This window comes from Eptatretus burgeri, chromosome 6 (genome assembly GCF_056783735.1).
Source record: "Eptatretus burgeri isolate ZD-2024b chromosome 6, Ebu_testis_v1, whole genome shotgun sequence".
NCBI classification, from domain to species: Eukaryota; Metazoa; Chordata; class Myxini; order Myxiniformes; family Myxinidae; genus Eptatretus; species Eptatretus burgeri.
Window position 1 is genome coordinate 83907661 of NC_140966.1, and position 20045 is coordinate 83927705.

Here is a 20045-nt window from a genome sequence, read left to right on the forward strand (position 1 = left end):
CCCATTCTTCCCTCCAGGCTTTCAAAACAGCTGTTCACCACCACCTCTTATCTTCCCCCATCCAAATCCTCGATCTTTTCTACCCCCGATAATCCACCCAAGCCCACTTCCTTCATTTCTCCTGCTTTCCTTCCTGAAAGTCCCTGAAATGTCCATCTTCTCTTCGCCATGTTCCCCGTCCCATCCCCATCCCTCTCCCTTCCACAGTTCACCTAATGTGTCTGTTCCCCACTGTTTTGTCCCTTCCACTCCCGCCCCTCTTGTCTCATGCCTCCTTGCTGTGAGTTGTGTGTTAGCTCTCATACGAGCCTCGACCAAGGTATACAAAAAAAAAAAAAAAAGTTTGCGAATCGGCATGTTCCACTTATCTCAATCTTGGACATGTTTCTGAATTAAGACACGCCTTATTTCATATAAATAGGTTAAAAAAATCAACATTGTGAGAAAACTGACTCCAGGCACTTTCACCCAAAGACAAAATCTATGGTTATGCAAAACCTTGGAAAAGCTTGTCAAAGGCTTTATAACCAAGCCAATTGCCTTGCATTAGGAACTTGTACTCATATATGCTCTGCGTGCATATGCAGACACACCAAACATCACAAATAGAACCATGATATAAAGTGTCTCATTTGCATAACCTTGCATGAGATTGGAACAGAATTCGTAAATCAGTCTTTCTTATATCATCCAACCATCAGGTGCTGTATCTCAGAGGCACACCATCCTTTGGAAAGGGCCGGAAAGCCAGCTGTAAGGTTTCATTTTAGGCCGTGAGTTTTTGAATAGAGTAACACATTATGTGCTGTTACCCAAACAAATTTATCTGTCCATGGATTAAATGAAATATGTGAGTTAATATTATGTATGGAGATATAGATGTTTAGTGGGTTGGCAGGATAGCCGAATGGTACGATCGCCTCTGAACTGTCTATCCTGGGTTGAATCTCGGCCCAGCTATAAACTGTTATACTGGTGTTTTGCATGCAGGGCAAGGCATCAAAGTGTGTGCCGTGCCTCAGATGGACGTTAAACTGGGTGTCTCATCTGCTGACATTCGTTGGTAGACGTTAAAGATCCTATGGTATGCTTTTGTGAAGAGTAGGTGAGCTATCACCGGCACATAAACAAATTCCAAATTCCTTCCCTGATAACTGCTGGGAAGGCAATGGCAAATCACCGATGTAACCCTTGCCAAGAATCTGCTTCAGCACCACCGATGCTCTGTAAAGCCTGTATCTCACTGGGCTGCGACAGCTCGCGACGAGTTGGAGACACCAAATTGCGATAAAACAGCGATAATTTTCACTTTGAATCACACTGAATTTATACTAAAACACATTTGCGTATGTCTCACGAATATCGCACGAATGTCCCACGAACTCCCGGCAAAATTTGGAATGAACTTCACCTGGAGTTTGCATACATGTCGCAGGACATTCACGCGACGTTCAGATGACAAAACTGAGATTTTTTTTTTTGGCACATGCAATTGTCGCGCGACGGTCACACGACGGTTGTGCGGCCATCGCACAAATGTCGTGCAACAGTCGCACGACAACTGTGCGTGACAATTGAGAAATCGGGACTATATATATATATATATATATATATATATATATATATATATATATATATATATATATATATATATATATATATATATATATATATATATATATATATATATATATATATATATTGTTGCGGATTCGCGCCCGCCGGCGTGCGAACGGCCACGTAACTCGAATCGCGGCACGTCGCCCACCGGACGGACAATCCAGTCGTGACCCTCTCGGACTAACGCCGGGAACCAGTCACGGGTGGACCTTTCGGTCTCACCGCGATCGAGCCAATCGGCCCCCGCATGGGATAGGGTTGCTCGCCAAATTCGACCTACCTAAGTACCCACACGGAGGGTAGACCGGGCGATCGCACCTCGCCGCAGGTCGACTTCGGACACGGGCCACTTAAGCGACCCGTTCCGTACTATCGGGATAACCGAGCGGTGTTATTCGTCGGCCTCGACGGTTCGATTAATTATCGGGCGTCTTAGCCCACGACCAACCCTTTACGTGAAGCAAGATGGGGATTCAATGAAAGAAATGACGAAGCGAAGCGGGAAAACAGTTAAACAATAAGCACATTTATTTCGCGATGAACGGAAAGCACACATATACAATTCCACCAAAAGCACATGTAAAAGAAGAAGACAAAAAGCAAATGCAACAATGCAGATCTATCCGACTACCGGGCACTCGGCAACACTTATACAATTTTACTTCACAGACGGCGCCGACAACACATATTCCCAAAGCAAAAGAAAAGAGAACCACCCTCCAGGATGAGGGGGTAGGCGGGCCTGGGGCCGAGACCGTGTCGGGCCTACCCGTCTGATGATGAGACGCGAAGTGGCGGTGGTGCCTCAACTCCGCGGGCCTCGCGGACAGTGTCTGGTAGGGGGTGGGAAGGGGGCCCCCTTTGTCGCACTATCTCAGCGCGGGGGGAAACAGGAGGGGGTTGCTGATGCTCGGGGAAAGGAGGATTTCACAAAATCTCGGGTCCCGCGACGAGCGTCTCCACCACGACCTCGGTCGCGCCGCCGGCCTCTCTCTCCGCAGTTCCCCGAATCCGACGCGAGCACCCCCTCGTCCGCCTTCGCCGCCGCCGCCTCTCCACAGCTCCGTCCTCTTCACTCCGACTCCGCGAACTCCCAACTGCGAACTGCCAACTGCGAACTGCCCTGGTCTGACGAACGCAATCGTTTTTATAAGCCCCGTGGCTTCGCTCTTTCATCTTTGACCCTCTGCCTCCGACCTTTCACCTCGCTCCCCATTGGCCCGAGGAAAAGTGGGCGTGAATGCTTTTTGATCCATGAATTTGCATATAGCGACCGCCCTCCAACGCCCTGGAGGCGGGGCCAAATCGCCCCTCGCTCACCGATTGGACGGAACAAAAGTGGGCGTGAGTCGTTTTTGATCCGTTTTTCTGCGGAAAGTCCGCGATGCTTTTGAACACGCTGCTCGGTGCGCGCCCTACACGAGTCCAACATCGGTGCCCACGAGTGGCGCGAGATGACGGTGATGCGATGGTGGCGAGTTGTGACGGTAAAGGTCGTGGCGGTTGTGGCGAAGCGGTGTTGTGGTTGGTGGTTGTTGTGATGGCCGCGTTGTGGTTGGTGGTTGTTGTGTGATGGCTGTTGAGACGTGGTTGGTGGTGGTAATAATGGCGGCTGGTCCAAAATAAAGATAGTAAAAGAAAAACGGCTATCCTGAAGAGTCGCAGCCCTCATGAATGACATTTATTCCCTCTAGACAACGGGTTTGGGCCTAACTACACATATACTTACCGAGATATCTCACCTGAGGGACCTGAATGGTGGTTTGCGAATTTGGTCAACCACAACACTACCCCCTCCCCTTTTTACAGACTCGTCCCGAGTCGTCAAATCTTCGTGTGCCATCATGTGTAGTTTTCCCCTAGTACATTTTACCTACGGATCCCTGAGTGCGATATTCATGGTATTCGTGTCCCCAAAATAAATAACCTGAGGGCTGAGTAACTACCTAAACAAACTCACTCACACGGACGACTTAAATAAAATTGCCGGCGCTAAGACAAACATGCCGGGGGCGCACTCATATTTACAGTACATCTTAACCTTAACTTACAAATTTTACACTAAACCATGGCCCAGGATTAATGAACTCTGCAAAAAGAAAACAGTTAACAGGGAGCCAGGCTGCTCGCATGCAGTCTCTGGCTCAAAACAATGCAGGTGACAGGGAACGTGGCCGGCTGCTCACACGCAGTCCAAGGCCTTCCCTTTTGAACTGAACGCAGTGAACCACAACGGTGCATGGGCTGCACAAACGTAGTCTCCGTGCCAGCTCAAGTGGCACACGCAATGAACACAACGAATGGATGGATGAACACAAACACGGTGCACGGGCGCCACTGCAGGCCCGTGTTGTAGCTGCCAACAGGGCAGTTCTTGCAGCTTGCAAACTGTTGCCTTGCGGATCCTGGCGCACATGGAAATGAACAGGGGGGGGGGGCTAAGCAAAATTGAACGGGGCTGGTGAACGTGGGCAGTGGGCATGGCAAAGGCAGCAGGCAAACACAGCCCGCAGAAGAAGGCCGTTGCAGGCAAACACAGACGGCAGACGAATTGGCCGGCACAGGCCTCGAAGAAAAACAGCCAGCCGGCAGATGAAGTGAGCCGGCACAGGCCTTGCAGCAACACAGCCAGCAGATGAAGTGGCCGGCACAGGCCTTGAAGCAAAACATGGCCAGCCGATGGCACAGGCCTTGCAGCAAAACAACAGCTGCCGATGAAGTGGGCCGGCACAGGCTTTGAAGAAAAACAGCCAGCCGGCAGATTAAGTTGGCCAGCCTTTGCCGTTCAGTGGAGGTTGGTGGAGGGAGTGCGGTGGTGCTGGCCACTCGGAAGGCGGGCTCGGACCTACCTACCTGTCTCCCTCCCACCTATCGCCTTTGCCTGTCATTGTACATACCCACTCCCTTAATTTGTCAAACCCCAATTTAGCCCCAACTTATTTTTTTGTTGTTTTTATTTCTACTTCCCCACTATAAATCGTCCCCTAACCCCCTTTACTGTCCTTGTTCGGCTAACCTATCCTGTCACCTAGCCTACTCCCAACCCCTACGTTCCCTTCCCGGAGGGGAACAAGGGAGAGCTAGCGTCCTGTGTCGAGGCCCAACGAAGCCTCAGAATGGCCTCCCCAGAGTTCAGCGATCTATAACCAAAGTGGGTCCAGCGGCCCACAACGAGAGCGAGGGGATGGATGGTGCGGAGGGGTACACTTCCTAATCTACCCTAACCATTTAACCGTTAAACTACCCCGGGGCTTTTAACAAGCGCCTCTCGCTTAAACTATTGGTTCTAACAACCCAGATTCCCGTCGCCTGTGTTGGTGTCCTCACAATTTCGGGCCTCGCCCCCCAATTTTCTCTCCGTGCCCTCACACGGTCTCATGGCTGGGACACGTGGCTCCCTTTGGCAGGCACGACCCTCTGCCGATTCTCCCGCTATGGCACCCCCGGGCACTACACTGCCTCCGAGCCTACCAGCTCCCTAACACCGGGGAGTGCCCCCCATGGCACCTCCCCTGAAACACACACGTGGCAGGCTGGCTTCCCAGGCCCCTTTCCGAGGGTCACCCTTGCCCACAACACTGCCCACGCGGCTAATGGCGCCCCTGGCCCCCGCACCAAGCAGGCGCACCCGTGCCCACTACGCTATCCCGGCCCCCCATGGGCCCTTGGCCTACCACGGCCGACTAGCCTGGTGCCCGGGGTACCCACTCAGCGATACTCACTTTTCGCAGCCACGCTCCCAGCCCGTCAACAGGGCTCCTGCACTCCTCCAAACGGGTTTCGAGCCTACACTCCCACCAACAACAAAACAACCTCCATTTTTCAATTTGACTAACCCCCTAACTCACTCTACACTGACCCCGGGGTCCCTTGGGCGGGAGTCACTCCTCCTCCCAATCACTCATCGCACCATGCATTCCCCATTCGCTCCACTCACACAGACCCGCTGGCCTCACTCACTCATCATGTACTCACCTCGCAACTCTTCAACACACACACCGCTGAACTCTGCCATCCTTCTAACTACATCCCCTAACTAACTCGTGCTCCCACGTCGTCCCTTAAACTATAGCACGTTCCTTTTAACACTACGTAGCTAAGCTACGTCCCCCCTACACATCCACAAGTCTGTCACTGTCTCCAAATAAATCATTTTATTTCCCAACCTAAAGCTCACTAAATCCCTCTACCTAATCCATTCCACGGACTCCATGAGGACTTACCCCTGCCCCATGGAGTCGGTGTAACTAAGCTAACCCTTCCCCCTAACTAGTTTCCATCCTGTGCCCTAGTAAGGGGGTCTTCCACCCCTTGCCCAGGAATCCTGTGCACCCGAAAGTGAGGCTTGTTCTTTTTTTTATTTTTATTTTTTTACATGCGCATCACCAGCGCGGCAACTCACCTCTCGCGCACTTTGCACCTGCCCGTGACGTCATGCAGCTGCACGTGTTCCTCGTCCCTCCTTGGACGGTACCATCCGGCAGGGATACCCCTCCTGCCGGATTCCAACCCCACGTGCAGCCATGACGTCACCGTGCGCATAAAAAAAAAACACAAGCCCCACGTCTCGAGGGGTTCCCCACGCGAACACATGTGCTTTGCCCGTTGGAGCTTAACACACACGATCGCGTGGAGAACCCGTCCGGTCCAAATCCATAATCCTGCCTAAACTTTGTCCGTCCACGGGATCGGCAAATCCACCGCTGGCGTTTCCGGACCGGGACTTCACTCTCGCAAGCGAGCACGTGGTGGTCTCGTGCGTTGCACAGCACGGACCTCGTGCTCACTGCTGGGTGAACCCGGCACGGTCCCCGAAACAACTACAGCCGCTACTCGGCTTTCTTTCCTCACATGTCGCCGTCGTCGCCATTCCACACACGCACTCCCGCGTGTTACGACGCTCACACTCCACTCCATCACATTCACACCGGGAGACGCGGCTGCGTGCTCCCGCATGCCAACCGACATCTCCCTCACATACCGCTCTCTCACACACACGGTCTCCCTTACATAAACCATACCACTCACACGCGCGGGGGCACTCATCCGCGGTGCCTCATCCACACTGGCCGTTTCATCCACACACACGGCCTCTTCCACACACGGTGCCTCATCCACACACGGCGTGCTGGGAAGCACGTACTCCGGCACCATCGCCACCACACCACTCACACACGGGGTCGCTTCCACACACGGGGACGCACTCACACCTTGCACCACACACACAGGGACAACCACACTGGGGATTCGTGTCCCCACAAGGGTCTCCGGGGCCTCTATACCCCCCAAGCTCTCCGTGCACCTGTCCACAGCACTCGTCCCCTCAACCTCGCAAAGCACGACCGAACCCACCTGGTCGTGACTCGCCTCAAGGGGGCATACTCCCTCCCCTCGTTCCTGGAGGAGGCCATCCAGCTGCTCGCACCGGGCCTCCACCCAGTCCGCGAGCTCCCCCTCATGGTCCTCCACTACCTCTGTGTGTGTGTGTGCGTCACTAACCTTATCCAATTCACCCTCTATCGTTCCCATCTCCCGTGTCTCTGCCAACTCTTCACCCTTTACCTCCCTTGTCTCAACTATTATTTCTGTCTCTCCCCTTGTTATCTCCCTCGTGCACGTCTCCGTCACCCCAATTAGTTTGTCCCTCTCGGTTACCGTCACTTTTTCTGTCACGACCCTCGCCCAACACGCCCCCCGAATTATTTTGTCACCCGCCTCCACCGCGGGCCTGTCAGCCGTTGCACCCCCTCCCAGCTCGTTCGTTCCTACACGTGGAGTCGCCATTTTTAGTTCCCTGCTCACGGCCTTCATGCCCGCCTGCAGGCATCGGCCCATGTTCTGCGTCTCACCCCGCAGCTCTTTCATTTCTTCCTTCATTTGCTTGTTCATGCCTTTCATTTCGTTTTTCATTTCATTTGTATTTGTATCCATCTTTTCGTTTATTTGTTGTGTATTCGCATCCATCTTTTGTGTATTCGCATCCATCCTCGCTGTCATTGCCGCCAGCATGGTGATTAGCTGGGCCATGTCGGGTGCGCTTGGGTGAGCCGTTTCGGCAGGGGTTGGGGAAGGGTTTTGGTGGAGAGGGGGAGGGGAGGTGTCATACACCGCGGCCGCTGCCGCACCCATTTCGGGCTCTGGGTTCAGTTGGGGGAGTTCGTTTTCCTGTACAACCAACATTTCCTGCACGGGGATTTCATCCTGAGCCATGGATCCTACACATTCTACATCCATTTCTAATACCCCCGGCTCCCGCTCGCCTTGAGACGCCATCTTGCTTCTCTTAAAGGGTTAATTTGAATCGCTCGTAATTTGGAGGGAATCGGGGGTCGCTTCTCTCACCCCTGGACCGATTCCCGTGAATTTAGCCGGAGACAGGAGAACCCGTTGTCCTGTTCTCTGATACCAGTGCCGCGAGGAGGGCGATGAGTTTATATCGCACGACCTGACACCAGTGTTGCGGATTCGCGCCCGCCGGCGTGCGAACGGCCACGTAACTCGAATCGCGGCACGTCGGCCACCGGACGGACAATCCAGTCGTGACCCTCTCGGACTAACGCCGGGAACCAGTCACGGGTGGACCTTTCGGTCTCACCGCGATCGAGCCAATCGGCCCCCGCGTGGGATAGGGTTGCTCGCCAAATTCGACCTACCTAAGTACCCACACGGAGGGTAGACCGGGCGATCGCACCTCGCCGCAGGTCGACTTCGGACATGGGCCACTTAAGCGACCCGTTCCGTACTATTGGGATAACCGAGCGGTGTTATTCGTCGGCCTTGACGGTTCGATTAATTATCGGGCGTCTTAGCCCACGACCAACCCTTTACGTGAAGCAAGATGGGGATTCAATGAAAGAAATGACGAAGCGAAGCGGGAAAACAGTTCAACAATAAGCACATTTATTTCGCGATGAACGGAAAGCACACATATACAATTCCACCAAAAGCACATGTAAAAGAAGAAGACAAAAAGCAAATGCAACAATGCAGATCTATCCGACTACCGGGCACTCGGCAACACTTATACAATTTTACTTCACAGACGGTGCCGACAACACATATTCCCAAAGCAAAAGAAAAGAGAACCACCCTCCAGGATGAGGGGTAGGCGGGCCTGGGGCCGAGACCGTGTCGGGCCTACCCGTCTGATGATGAGACGCGAAGTGGCGGTGGTGCCTCAACTCCGCGGGCCTCGCGGACAGTGTCTGGTAGGGGGTGGGAAGGTGGCCCCCTTTTGTCGCACTATCTCAGCGCGGGGGGAAACAGGAGGGGGTTGCTGATGCTCGGGGAAAGGAGGATTTCACAAAATCTCGGGTCCCGCGACGAGCGTCTCCACCACGACCTCGGTCACGCCGCCGGCCTCTCTCTCCGCAGTTCCCCGAATCCGACGCGAGCACCCCCTCGTCCGCCTTCGCCGCCGCCGCCTCTCCACAGCTCCGTCCTCTTCACTCCGACTCCGCGAACTCCCAACTGCGAACTGCCAACTGCGAACTGCCCTGGTCTGATGAACGCAGTCGTTTTTATAAGCCCCGTGGCTTCGCTCTTTCATCTTTGACCCTCTGCCTCCGACCTTTCACCTCGCTCCCCATTGGCCCGAGGAAAAGTGGGCGTGAATGCTTTTTGATCCATGAATTTGCATATAGCGACCGCCCTCCAACGCCCTGGAGGCGGGACCAAATCGCCCCTCGCTCACCGATTGGACGGAACAAAAGTGGGCGTGAGTCGTTTTTGATCCGTTTTTCTGCGGAAAGTCCGCGATGCTTTTGAACACGCTGCTCGGTGCGCGCCCTACACGAGTCCAACATCGGTGCCCACGAGTGGCGCGAGATGACGGTGATGCGATGGTGGCGAGTTGTGACGGTAAAGGTCGTGGTGGTTGTGGCGAAGCGGCGTTGTGGTTGGTGGTTGTTGTGATGGCCGCGTTGTGGTTGGTGGTTGTTGTGTGATGGCTGTTGAGACGTGGTTGGTGGTGGTAATAATGGCGGCTGGTCCAAAATAAAGATAGTAAAAGAAAAACGGCTATCCTGAAGAGTCGCAGCCCTCATGAATGACATTTATTCCCTCTAGACAACGGGTTTGGGCCTAACTACACATATACTTACCGAGATATCTCACCTGAGGGACCTGAATGGTGGTTTGCGAATTTGGTCAACCACAACAATATACATACATACGAGGCCTCTCCCTTCCAGCAATCATATTGTCAGTTGGGAAACGAGTAAGAGAGTACCTGACTGAGTACTACAATGGTGTGGGAGCTGTGCCCTGGCAGAACAGGATGGTGGGATTACAAGAGAATGCTGACCAAGCCTGATTGTTCAAAGTGTTCTGTAAATTGTCAACGTTGCACCCACAAACATTGTGTGTGACCCAATTGTTCATCTGCCTTGATAGGGGCTTGTGGGTGTGACCATATTTTGTGTGTGACCTAATTTATGTAAAAATATGTGTGACGTGATTTAGGAATGATGGGAAGGTGAAAGGAATGATTGGAAAGTGAAATGTTTGCATTGAAGGCCATTACTCAGAACACGAGAGAAAGAGGACAGACAATGCTGGTTTTACAATATGGACTATGAGTTTTTTTGTCATATCTGGATTGAACTATTGTGAATCTATCTACATTAAGGCCCTGTCTCACCTTGACGATTTAGCCAGCGTATGCCGATGTATGAAAAATTTGTCTAAAACGCTGGCACACGTCGAATACGTATGGGTAAGTTTTGTATACGTTAAGAGCACGCTGGCATACGTCGTAGTATGCCGAGCTGTTAGACAAATTTTCCATGCTTGAAATTTTTCGACGTATGCCAGCGTATGACTCACATGTTCCGCATACGCTGGCAATAAGTTGTAGGCACGTTACGCGATCGTTGACACACGTCGACACACGTTACTTGTAAGTTACTCATAAGTCGAAACACGTCGAGGTGATGTTTAGCATACCCGAAACTTATTTCTAACCTACGAGTAACGTGTTGTAGGCACGTTACGCGATTGTTGACACACGTTACTTGTACGTTACTCAGAAGTCGAAACACGTCAAGGTAATGTTTAGCTTCAGTGTTCCAGACTCCCTGTTTTTATTTATTTATTTATTTATTTATTTTTTCTTCAGTATGACAGTGATGTTGACACTTCGATTTCTAGTGCGGTTATAATATAATATAATTAATAGGCTGCCGCTCAACGATTTAAATCATAACCACACTAGAAATCGAAGTGTCAACATCACCATCATACCGAAGAAAAAAAAAAAAAAAACCAGAGAGTCTGGAACACTGATGCGAACCCATTACCTTGACGTGTTTCGACTTATGAGTAACTTACAAGTAACGTGTGTCAACGATCGCGTAACGTGCCTACAACTTATGGCTAGCGTATGCGGAACGTGTGAGTCATACACTGGCATACGTCGAAAATTTTTCAACATGCTGAAAATTTGTCGACGTACTCAGCGTACTACGACGTATGCCAGCGTGCTTCAGCGTGCTCTTAACGTATACAAAATTTACCCATAACGTATTTGACGTGTGCCAGCGTATTTGGCAAATTTTTCATACGTCGGCATACGCTGGCTAAATTGTCAAGGTGTGACAGGGCCTTTAAATCGTTGAGCGGCAGCCTATTAATAGGCTACGCCACGTGATCGTCGGCGATCCGCTGCCGCGCTATGCATAAGTTAGACTATCGTTGGGCATAGGTTGTGAACGCCGACAACACGTTAAGCATTCGTTGGTATAAGTTATCCAAACGTTCTGCGTACATTACTAATACGTTATGCATACGTCCAACTCGTTATGAATAAGTCCAAAACTGGAAAAAAAAACATCAATAGTTCAGCGTACGCCAGCGTTTTACATACATTTTGATACCTTGCCATACGCTGGCTAAAACGTCAAGGTGTGACAGGGCCTTTACATCGCATGTCACATTTGTCGCACCTTCTGACTCACGGAAACTAAATTGAGAAGAGTTCGAGACCGGTTCGAGACAACCCGACGACTTTGTGACTATTTTGACATAAAATTTGTCACACAAATTTTTTGAACATGTTCAAAATTCCAGCGATACCAGAGCGACGTCCTGCGACTCGCGCGAGGAAATTGAGAACCACCGCGAACGTTTCCAGACATTTTGGAGAATCCCGTTCGCATTTTGTCGCGAGCTGTCGCAGCCCAGTGAGATACAGGCTTAACAGAGGATGGTGCGCATCAGAATCACAAGTTGATGGAGCTTGTAATGATACTAATTAAATAAGAACAATTTTGTTTTTTTCATGCAGTGCATACTTTACACCAATTGAGCTCAAATTTAATATGCAAAACGAGTTCCTTGTGTTCAACTTGTTTTTGAAAAACAATAAATCAGGTGAATTTTCAAATCGTCGATCAAGATAATTGTATTGTCTCTTTCAATTGAGGGAATATATATTTATCAGAATTCATCTTTTGTCTTGTAGGGTTGAGCATAATTACAGAAATCTTTAACGTTTCCAAAATAATTTGTAACTTCGTTGTGTGTTGAAAGATCTGACACAATTGTTGAGAGGTAGCACACTTGACTCTGAGCTGTCTGGTCTGAGTTTGATTCCTGACCCGACTGGAAACTGTCTGATTAGTGTTTCCCAGACATAATTTGCTGTCCCTTGGATGGACGTTAAGCTACATGTCTCATCTGCTAGCATTAACTGGTGGATGTTAAAATACCCATTTCTTTCGAGAAGATGAGGTGAGTTATTGCCGGCACCCTGACCAAATTACAAATTCCTGCCACCTTCAGTCTAATGCAGGCTGGTTTTCAGTCCATCTGGTGTGTGAAAGACTTGGGCTAAAAACTTTCCCTGGATGACCCCCACAAGAAGAGAGGAATAGTTGGAGTGGTTAAATAAGTCGAACTGCTAGTAGTAGTAGTCGTAGTAGTGTGTTAAGAAACGTATTTTCTGTTTTCTATGCTTCCTGCTAAATCAAACTCAACAAAAGGAATCCTCACCTGATTGGGTCCTCCATTCTCACTCGATTGGGTGAATGTTAAAAGCCTCAAACAAACTTGCTTGAAAGTCTTACCTGAATATTTCACATATTTACATTATTTATTTTGTTCGCAATTCATCACATAGGATATCTTTTACAATTCAGAAGGTAAAGCATTGGACGGAACCCTTATGTTTTTGCTAATAGCTTGTTTTGATTCTTCTAGTGGCATTTTGCGGTGTGCCTACTTGCATCACATATGCCAACACCGTACTGTGCAATGCCATCCTGCCTATGAACAGCATATTCCTTTCCCTTTTACTCATTGGCTGACGGATAAGGCATGTTTTATTAGCCTCTGTTGGATTTAGTCCGAAACGGGGGCTTATGGATTTCGTCTCGATTTTCATGTCCGTGTGTGTGTGTGTGTGTGTGTGTGTGTGTGTGTGTGTGTGTGTGTGTGTGTGTGTGTGTGTGTGCGTGCGTGCGTGCGTGCGTGCGTGTGTGCGCGCGCGCGCGCGTCTGCAACCATAGCTCGGACATGTACGGACCAATTTTATTCATACTTGTCATAAAGACAGCAAATGATGGTATAATTCATGTCATTTTTTCTTCACATCAAGTCCAGGATGGCTGACTGCCTGCCATTTCAGTTGTAAAAAACCCCCCTAGTGTCAAACAAGTCCTCAACCATTTGTCGGACAGGCATTTACTGATGTTATTCAAACTTGCCACCCAGATAATGAGTGATGGCGTACATATGCACATCATTTTTGTTTCGAGATCACATCCAAGATGGCTGACTGGTGGCCATTTTGTTACTTAAATGTGTCCCCAACCATTTCTCAGACATGCATGGTTGCCTTTTGTTCAAACTTGGCACAAGTACATGATGGCATACACGTGCACCTCCCTTTATTTTGTGAACTGATCAAAGATGGCCGACTGTTACACTGGCGGTCATTTTAGTTGCACACAAATATGGGCTTGCTCTTTAACTCCATTCAGCAAAATTACTAAAACAACGGGGGCTTTGATATTTTATGTCTTTTTTTTTACTTGTTTTCTAATGTTTAAATGGAAGAGATGTTTTGTGCACCAAATATTTTGTGATCAACACATGGAGTATATGCACTCTTCAGAAGCTAAACTTGCATTCCCTGGACGACCCTATTAATCCCATGATGGCTTTATAAAAATGTAGGACATCCATTGTGTACCAGAATACTGCAAAGCAAAGCTGGCCTCCAAAGCTAGACTCACTATGGCCAGGTGTTCCAGCATCACATTAATTCAAACAAGCAGTGCACTGCCATCTCTTGTCATCCCCAGTACTTACACATGATATTTATTCCCCCCCATTAATGGTTCCTAACCCAACCATCATACTTGTGAGTTTCAGTGTTTCCTCCCTCTCCTATTTTCCTGTTCATTCATTCCCTTCATGATTGTCCCACTGTCAGCTCTACCTTGCTCTTCCATGAGCCTTGCTCCTGTAAAGAAAAAGAAAAAGTGCGCAAGCAATGCATTGGCAGCACTATTTTACCTTGGTAATGATACAATCAGCGAGCCAAATTTGGAATACAACCTCAGGTCAATATGCTTTCGCAAGAAGCATCACCTGTACAAATATGTCTGAGGCATTTCATCATCATTTCATATACAGTCTGTGACTGCTGGTTGCATCATTGCTGGGAGTGTGGCGGTGCCGCTGATGCAGTACCCCCTGTTTCCACTAAGCTGGTCGTCATTTTGTCGATCTCGGAAGGATGACAGGCTGAGTCAACCCAGCTAGTGTTATTTTATGGCACGACAGGGGCTTAAAATCAAGACCCTAAGATCTTAAGCTGGCACCTTAACTGTTACCTCAACACAAGGCTTTCTAAGGCATTTCGTGTTCATTGATGCAGATACGGTTGTTGCATTCCAAGGTTTTTGGGGGTGAGGAGCCCCCTTTATAGTGAGTGGATCTGAAAAGTCGTCGTAGTTATCAGAGCACGAACAAACCATGAAGTGTTGTTTTCTGATTTGGTGGTGCATGCTTTGATGGTTTAGCAAATGGTGATTACTAAAATGCAAACTGATTGGTGTTGTTTGCTACTTAAAGTTTGCTGGGACACAGAAAGATCCTATTCAGATTTACTCTGTTGAACTGGTTTCTCAATGAAGGGAACAGCGTGACAAAATCCATCTTTTAACATATCCTGTATTTTATTTCCACGAAGTTGGCATCTTGATGAGAGACAGCAAAGCCATGTGTGTCATGCATGACCTTTTTTTTTTTTTTTGGTGTGATGACCGGGTACCATCTTGGGAAATGGACACCAGTGAGCTTTCCAGACACCTAAAATAACCATCCTGGAATGTTAAATTACCAGCGAAGTATCAAGAAGAATCATTTTATGCTTTATCAAACTTGAGCTATCGGTACATTTTCGACACGAACATTTCACCGAATTATCAAATATAATGACAATAATACCATTCCTTTCACACCATGAAGCACATCGGGCTGCCGAGGCAGTTTCTTGGCAAGGAGTACAATCCTCGACGGGTCGCCACTCCGACACAGGTTACCCCGAATGGTTATTACCCCAGTACACTTGTCCTCATTTCACCGACCTCTGAAGGATGACAGGCTGAGTGAACCCCACCTGTTGTTAATTCAACGGCCTTTGTGGGCTCAAACTCAGGGCCCTTCGGTCCCAAGCCAGCCACCTTAACCGCAAGCCAACACTAAGCTTATTGAATTATCAAAGGGGTTGGCAAATAACTATATATAGACCTTTTTTGTCACCTCGCTCTTCTATGAGCCGAGATCTAGTACAGTATATCCCAAAAAAACTTCAAGGACCGATTGTTTGAATGATTGTCATTCCTGAGGGCTGTCGATTACGCAGAATAGCCAAAGTCCTATTGTGGCTCAGCCTGCTTGCATCTCTCTTGTCTCCTTGAATTCATGATATTACTGTCGGGTGGTCTTGTATATAGTGCTGAGCCTGCAGGATTTCCAGAAAGGTGGGCCAACCTTCCTCGACATGCCGGGCTGAAATCCCGTTTGGCTTAGCGTGCTTGAACCTACTCGGTTACTGCCAGGATGCCCCCGCACTTTGCTGAAACATATCAAGTTGCAGCTTACAAAGAGTTTACTAAAGATGACTGCAGTAAGTGAAACGCTAAACCGCTGATAATGTCGTTCTTTATTAACCCTTGTTGACGAGTGAAGCAATAAATGCAGACAAATAAGAAGTTTCAATCCGGTTTGCCAAAAGTCCATTAGCATCTCAGAAGCAGCAATTTGAAAGCATTTCCAAATGGAGTGTCTACAACCTTTTGTCTTCCCCTTAAAACACTTGGGTATCAGGAATTATTCCATGATCTTTTTTTTTTTTTTTACACAATATTTGGAACCAAACATCCCTGACAGTGAAATAACCTCTACTGATGAATAGTTTTTACAAAGTGGTACTCAGCGCTGCATTATACGTCTTGAATTTTAGTAGAACCCACAATTCTCTCATGCTGCTTTTAGTTTGACATAATTATTGTTGCACTTGAACATATTCCTTTTGGCTTTCTTTGTGTACATTTATCGAGAGCCCATGATAGCTTCAGCCAATTTTAAAATTCCTTCCTTGTGCCTTTTATGATGTGCAGTGTATCTTTTGACTCGCAGTAGGAAACATCATTGTAATTTGACATGATTTACAAGGATGTTATGGGATGATAGACAAAGTGATGTACAGGGTGGCCTGAAAACCACTTTACCCCTACTCATTTTTTCGCAGCTTCCTCCCTTCCCCTCCACCCTCTCCCGATATGGTATGTGGAAACACTGACTCACTGACGCAGGAGTCAGTAGGAAGTTAGACGGTATGGTGGACACAAGTTGTTCAAGTGTAGAACGGTTGGTTGCTTGTGTTTGGGTGCATGGAAGGGCAGACAGGCCAAACGATTGCTCAATTGTGGACCAGCTTTCACGGAACGCTTAGAAAAGCTTTCTTCGCCAAGGCAGATGTTGATAAAGTGGGAAAAACGGGCTTTAGAAACCGGAAGTGTGAAGGACAAGAAAGCGCAGCGGAAGACCGATAACAAGAAGAAACACGTGCATGGATCGGCTCTGTGCATCATACGATGTCTTGCTTGACACCTTCCAGACTGCCCTTTCTCGAGGAAAATTGGTGTTTTTGAATGAATGTGCCATCTATCAAAGCTCATGGACACAAAATGTGGTGTTCTGGTCGAAGGAAAAGCCACATTGGAATTGGAGCATCATCCTTCACACATGGTGATATGAGCAGGAATGACCTCAAGACATTTATTTAGTCCCTATTTTTTGATAGACCGGTAAATGGCGTATCTTACGAGCATGTGTTAAGAAACTGGCCGGTACCATGACTTGTTGCTGCAGGATTAGCTGAAAGTGTCTGGTTTCAACAAGACGGCACACCCGCGCATTTTGCGTTGCATGTTCTGGACCATCTCAATGAAACGTTCCCTCAATGGTGGATTGGATGCGGATCACTAACATTACCAGCTCTCCAACTACGGCCAGCATGTAGTCCAGATCTAACAACTGATCCAAACAACTCTTTGTTGGACAAAAGGGAGAAGAAAGTGTCACGAGGACAAATAAAGGAGAAAGTGTCGACAAATCACTCCAAGATGATTGAAGAATTGCACGCTGCAGTCATGGCCTCTTTCACGCAGGTGACTCCACATATCCTATACAAGAGGTCGAAGAGGATTGGCGATTAATTCAATGGTGCAAGGAGAACGATGGAGCGCATACAGAAACAATGACTGATTAATTATTGTAAGTCCATCCATCCATCGGGACCATACTCTGTGCAGAGCGTTGGTGCTGCCTAAGCAGTCTCCTTGGCTATTGGGCACAATCCTGGACGGGTCGCCACTCCGACACAGGATACCAGCATGCTGGCATTCGTTTTGCTGACCTCGGAAGGATGACAGGATTATTGCAAGTACGGCACAATAAGACCTGTGCATTCAGAGTTTAAGAATGAATGCTTCACTGGGGAGGAGGAGAGTGACTTTCAGGCCACCTCTGTACAGTGTGTGGGATTTGAACCTGGCCTCATAGCAGTATGAACCAATTAGTACATCTTGTAACATGAAACAGGCCAAACTATGTTTATTCCTGCATTTTATTGCTTTTATATGCTTGACATTACTTCAATCTCAACCTCCATCCTGTTGAGCCCAGACAGTCCTTATTATCAGCAAGGCACATTGTAGCTGAAAGGTTTGAGCACTTAACAAAGGCTCAGATTTGACTCTCACATCTTTCATTTTAAAATGTGGAATTTCATCCTTTGTTGTTGGTTGCCAAGTGTTGGATGGCTTGGGTCTGCATGGTTCCTGATAATGTCTCAACAAGGGTGAAATAAGTCGGCCAGTTGATGGAGTCATGATGGCATCACTGTGCACGTGCTAATACTTTGTGCGATTGATTTTGGTGGGAAAGACTTCCATTAGAAGTACAGCCCTGACGTTGTTCAGCTTTAAAAGATGAGATTGCTTCGAAAATACAACCATTTTATATATATATATATATGTAATGTGTTTATTTAATTATACTCCATCTGGCGGTCTGTCATGATTTCCAAACTGTCAGCAATTGGTATCCAGAGTTCCCTCCAAGACTGGTTATCAAATTTGCTGTGCGCTTGCTCTGGATGGAATTTATCCCGTGCTGTACCTTGAGAAGCCAGTTTCCATAACGGTCATGTTCTGGCACCAATCCTGTTCTTGATATACATCATACGTCAATGACATATCCTTATTACTGAAAAATTATATTGTATGACTTGGCAAATTACTTCACTGGGAGTAGTATAATTCTGCACTCCTTCACCAGTCAGGCTATGGCAGAATCCCTTACTGCTGATCTGTAGAAAATAAGCAACTGGTCATCTTCATACCTGGGATATTGTTACGAATTTGGAAGCCTTTTGCACACAGACAGTCAGCAGTCCCAAAGTTTAGTTATTTCGTTAAGTATATGTGGATAGTTAGAATCCCTTCCCTATGTCTAATGGGTTAATTTCATGTGTGTGCTGCTGGTTTCTTTTATCGTCAGATTTTTTAACATCTTTGAATCTGCCAACGCCAACAAAACCCTCACTTCACTCCTCCCACTCTGCGGGCGAACAAACGCTTCACCCGCCTAACCTTCACTTCACATCACGGCGCCATAACGTACATGTTTCTGACTACGGACATGGGTGGAGCCCCCTCGCCTCGGAGCTCTGACTCCGCCCCATCAAAATGAATGTCTCCACTGTCGACACTGGGAAGGCAAAAGAGCCTCTCTCGGGGGAGGAGCACCGAGACGCCGACACCCCTCCTCCAATCGCGGCTGGCCACCACGACACCCGATACCCCTCGTCCAATCCGGAGGCAAGTTACCAGAGAAACGGATCCCTCCACCCCGCATGGGGGGGGGATAAAAAGAATCGGAGGTGCTCAATGACAAGTGATTGGGGGTCCTTTTTCGGTCGTACCTGGTCATCTTGGTTCCCGTCTTCGTTACCTGGTCGTCGTCATCGTTCGTTGGTGGCTGGTCGTCCATAGGATCCTGGTTGCTTGCTGGATTCTGGCTGTGGGTTTGAATCCCACCGTGGTGTTTCGTATGCTCTCGTTGGATTGTGGTTCGTGTGGAGCGCTCGAGCTGGGGACCTTGATCCCTTTAACGGACTCCGAGCTCACTAGTGTGGGTCGGCCAGACCAAACGAGGCGGCTAGGTACCCGACCAAACTCTAACCCCCAGCTTGCCTATCCTCCGTGGCTGGAGTGTCCGAATAAAGGCCAGTTGGCTCCATTTCTTTTTGGGTGTGTGTGTCTGTCTGTGGCCAGTCTTATAAGTAGAATTGCATAAGTGCCTTGCTTATTGTACATTGCAATTTAGTCGGATTAACTCTGCTCTGTGTCTCCCTTCCTGATTATTGTGAATAAACCCCGTGTTAAATGTACCAGCTCATTTTCTGTGCTTTCTCTCATTGGCCGAGCATGGTTCGGGTTTGAGTTGTAGTGAAGCCGATTGTGCCGTAGATTGTTATTTGGACCGGCGCGGCTTTGGTAATTCCCGCTTGGTTACGCCGTATCCGAGTCGGTAACAGCGACTCGGTTCTGACAAAGCCGGCTAAGGGTGTGGCTTCCCCAGTAGCTAGACCGCACGGCGAATTAGGTAAATTGGAATCAGACAAAAAGACCTTAACCACGCGGTCGAAATATTGGCATCCACGGTCCATTAAGCGATCCGTCGACTTCGGAGTTATCTGGAGTGACGACCTTCAATTCCGGGTGTTCGGTGGCAGACGATCCAACTGCTCCATCTAGTGGTCGTTCCCCACCCCAAACCCGGCACCACAACAATATGTCGTTTAGTGCAACGAAACCTATATTCCCACTTTGATCCTCCATTAGGAC

At 48.5% G+C, this 20045-nt stretch overlaps 1 protein-coding gene across 4 annotated transcripts in view; it reads left to right on the forward strand.

Moving 5' to 3' along the window:
* AGL (amylo-alpha-1,6-glucosidase and 4-alpha-glucanotransferase) overlaps positions 1-20045 on the forward strand; it is a 116891-nt gene that overhangs the window by 14897 nt on the left and 81949 nt on the right. The window contains exon 1 of one of the 4 annotated variants that reach the window (XM_085885932.1): positions 755-773. The exons of the other annotated variants lie outside the window; for them this stretch is intronic. The gene's annotated coding sequence lies outside the window, so the exon portion shown is untranslated. Of the gene's footprint in view, positions 1-754; positions 774-20045 lie in introns of those variants that run through there. 4 annotated transcript variants of the gene reach the window in all.